This window comes from Triticum aestivum, chromosome 5D (assembly GCF_018294505.1).
Source record: "Triticum aestivum cultivar Chinese Spring chromosome 5D, IWGSC CS RefSeq v2.1, whole genome shotgun sequence".
NCBI classification, from domain to species: Eukaryota; Viridiplantae; Streptophyta; class Magnoliopsida; order Poales; family Poaceae; genus Triticum; species Triticum aestivum.
The window spans coordinates 257,296,445-257,301,099 of NC_057808.1; positions in this window are offsets into that span (position 1 = coordinate 257,296,445).

The window sequence follows — 4,655 nt, forward strand, 5'->3', positions numbered from 1 at the left end:
GACACGCTCCATCATTGTCATATTGCTTTGCATGATCATGTAGTTGACATCGTATTTGTGGCAAAGCCACCTTTATAATTCTTTCATACATGTCGCTTTTGATTCATTGCACATCCCGGTACACCGCCGGAGGCATTCACATAGAGTCATATTTTGTTCTAAGTATTGAGTTGTAACTTTTGAGTTGTAAGTAAATAAAAGTGTGATGACCATCATTATTAGAGCATTGTCCCAAGTGAGGAAAGGATGATGGAGACTATGATTCCCCCACAAGTCGGGATGAGACTCCAGACTAAAAAGAAAAAAAAAAGAGGCGATAAAAAAGAGAAAAGGCCCAAAAAATGAAGAAAAAAAATGAGAGAAAAAGAGAGAAGGGACAATGTTACTATCCTTTTACCACGCTTGTGCTTCAAAGTAGCACCATGATCTTCATGATAGAGAGTCTCCTATGTTGTCATTTTCATATACTATTGGGAATTTTACATTATAGAACTTGGCTTGTATATTCCAATGATGGGCTTCCTCAAAAATGCCCTAGGTCTTCGTGAGCAAGCGAGTTGGATGCACACCCACTTAGTTTCTTTCGTTGAGCTTTCATACACTTATAGCTCTAGTGCATCCGTTGCATGGCAATCCCTACTCACTCGCATTCATATCTATTAATGGGAATCTCCATAGCCCGTTGATACGCCTAGTTGATGTGAGACTATCTTCTCCTTTTTGTCTTCTCCACAACCACCATTCTATTCCACATATAGTGTTATGTCCATGGCTCACGCTCATGTATTGCGCAAAGATTGAAAAAGTTTGAGAACATCAAAAGTATGAAACAATTTATTGGCTTGTCATCGGGGTTTTGTGCATGATTTAAATATTTTGTGTGATGAAGATAGAGCATAGCCAGACTATATGATTTTGTAGGGATAACTTTCTTTGGCCATGTTATCTTGAGAAGACACGATTTCTTTGTTAGTATGCTTGAAGTATTATTATTTTTAGGTCAATATTAAACTTTTATCTTGAATCTTTCGGATCTAAACATTCATGCCACAATAAAGAAAATTACATTAAGAAATATGCTAGGTAGCATTCCACATCAAAAATTCTGTTTTTATCATTTACCTACTCGAGGACGAGCAGGAATTAAGCTTGGGGATAGTTGATACGTCTCCAACGTATCTATAATTTTTGATTGTTCCATGCTATTATATTATCTGTTTTGGATGTTTAATGGGCTTTACTAAACACAATTATATTATTTTTGGGACTAACCTATTAACCGAAGGCCCAGTGCAAATTGTTGTTTTTTGCCTATTTCAGTGTTTCGCAGAAAAGGAATATCAAACGGAGTCCAAATGAAATGAAACCTTCGGGAGAGTTATTTTTGGAACAAACGTGATCCAGGGGACTTGGAGTGGACATCAAGAAAGAAGCGAGGAGGCCACGAGGCAGGGAGGCGCGCCTGCCCCCCCTGGGCGTGCCCCCCACCCTCGTGGGCCCCCTGCAGCTCCACTGACCTACTTCTTCCTCCTATATATATCCATATACCCCGAAAACATCCAAGAGCACCACGAAACCCTATTTCCACCGCCGCAACCTTCTCTACCCGTGAGATCCCATCTTGGAGCCTTTTCCGGCGCTCCGCTGGAGGGGGCATCGATCATGGAGGGCTTCTACATCAACACCATAGCCTCTCCGATGATGTGTGAGTAGTTTACCTCAGACCTTTGGGTCCATAGTTATTAGCTAGATGGCTTCTTCTCTCTCTTTGGATCTCAATACAAAGTTCTCCTCGATCTTCTTGGAGATCTGTTCGATGTAACTCTTTTTGCGGTGTGTTTGTCGAGATCCGATGAATTGTGGGTTTATGATCAAGATTATCTATGAACAATATTTGAATCTCCTCTGAATTCTTTTATGTATGATTGGTTATCTTTGCAAGTCTCTTCGAATTATCAGTTTGGTTTGGCCTACTAGATTGATCTTTCTTGCAATGGGAGAAGTCCTTAGCTTTGGGTTAAATCTTGCGTTGCTTGATCCCAGTGACAGAAAGGGAAACGACACGTATTGTATTGTTGCCATCGAGGATAAAAAGATGGGGTTTATATCATATTGCTTGAGTTTATCCCTCTACATCATGTCATCTTGCCTAATGTGTTACTCTGTTTTTATGAACTTAATACTCTAGATGCATGCTGGATAGCGGTCGATGTGTGGACTAGTAGTAGATGCAGAATCGTTTCGATCTACTTGTCGCGGACGTGATGCCTATGTACATGATCATGCCTAGATATTCTCATAACTATGCACTATTCTATCAATTGCTCGACAGTAATTTGTTCACCCACCGTAATACTTATGCTATCTTGAGAGAAGCCACTAGTGAAACTTATGGCCCCCGGGTCTATTCTCCATCATATAAGTTTCCAATCTATTTTTACTTTGCAATCTTTAATTTCAATCTATATCATAAAAATACCAAAAATATTTATCTTATTATCTCTATCAGATCTCACTTTTGCAAGTGGACGTGAAGGGATTGACAACCCCTTTATCGCGTTGGTTACAAGGTTCTTATTTGTTTGTGTAGGTACGAGGGACTTGCGTGTGGTCTCCTACTGGATTGATACCTTGGTTCTCAAAAACTGAAGGAAATACTTACGCTACTTTGCTGCATCACCCTTTCCTCTTCAAGGGAAAAAACAACGCAGTGCTCAAGAGGTAGCAAGAAGGATTTCTGGCGCCGTTTTCGGGGAGTCTACGCACAAGTCAAGAGATACCAAGTACCCATCACAAACTCTTATCCCTCGCATTACATTATTTGCCATTTGCCTCTCGTTTTCCTCTCCCCCACTTCAACTTTGCCTTTTCTTCGCCTTCTTCCCGTATGTCTTTTTGTTTGTGTTTCCATGTGCCTTCTATTTGCTTGCATCTTTGCTTGATAAAAATTATTGATATGGATCCACTTAAAGTGTTCTACTTGGATCATCTTCGATCTATATGTGCTCGTGCTGAAACCCCAACTAGTTTAGTTGAGGGAAAATCTTTAGATGAGCATGCTCATTTTGTGCGTCATCGTTTGTCTGAAAAGGGGAAGCTCTTATGGTATCAAATAAATAGTTCGCTATGCTATGCTTGGAATCTTTGTGAAATTTATGATTTTACTTGTTGCTCTAAGAACCCTGAAAAACACCTTCCCTACCTATGTGAGTTTAATGATAATGAAATCTTATCTTCTTATGGAAAGGGTGTTTATAGTTACTATGATATCGAACAAATTGAAGAATTTGTCGTTTTTAAGGGTGCTCATGAAGTTTCTTCTTTGATTGAAAAGTATGATATTACTCTCTACAAATCTGAAAATTCCGACATACTTAAATATTGCTATGAAAACTATGCTCATAATGCCTATGTTAAGGAATTTATTGAGAGAATGACCGTTGCTTTGGAAGGAAATAATGATATGCACGAATCTATAGATAATTATGATACCGATGATTTTTATTGAAATATCCCTTGATGGACATGATGCTTGCTATTCTTATGGCCATGATGCCAATATTTATGGAGATGAATTTGCTATAGTTCCTTATGTTAAACATGAGATTATTGCTATTACACCCACACTTGATAGTTCCTTGAATCAAAAGCATGACTGCAATGATTCTACTATAAATTCTATTAATGTCAATTGTGCTAATAATATGCAAACCCTAAGCTTGGGGATGCTAGTTTTGGTATGACTACTATTTTGTTGCAATGATCATGATTGGGGTGATTCTTCTTATGATCTTGAAAATTTATTTAAGCCCCATGATGAATATGAGATTGATAATATTGTTTGCAATAATATTTAAAGTGGGTTTGGAAGAGTGTCAACTTTAGATCCCACATATTTGGAGAATTTTCAATCTTATGAAGTTTTTGATAAAAGTGGGTTTGGAGAGGTCATGACTTTAGTTAATGATAATCCCACTATTTTGGAAGAGTGCCAACTTTGCATACATGTGGATCGTGTTAAGAATATGTTTTGTGATAGCTATATTGTTGAAATTGCTTATGATCCTACATGTAATTATTATGAGAGAGGAAAATATGGTTGTAGAAATTTTCATGTTACTAAACTACCTCTCTTCATGTTGAGATCGCTATTGTTTGCATATGCTAGTTTTTGCTTTCCTTGATAATTTGTTTGCCTATAAGATGCCTATGCATAGGAAGTATGTTAGACTTCGATGTGTTTTTCATATACTATATGATGCTCTCTTTGTGCTTTAATTCTTATCTTTGATGTGAGCATCATTAAAATTATCAATGCCTAACTAAAAGGCTTTAAAGAAAAGCGCTTGTTGGGAGACAACCCAATATATTTCCTTTCTATTTTTGAATAAATAATTGATATAGCCTCTGGTTAGATGTGGTTTTATGTTTTAATTAGTGTTTGTGCCAAGTAAAACCTATAGGATCTTCTTGGATGATAGTTATTTGATCTTGCTGAAAAAATCAGAAACTTTCTGCTCACGAAAACAATTGTTAAAAATCACCAGAACGTGATAAAATACTGATTCCAATTGAAGTAGATCAATAAACAAATTATATAGGTCTTCCAAGTTTGGTAGATTTTTCTGAGTTCCAGAAGTTTGCGTTAGATGAAG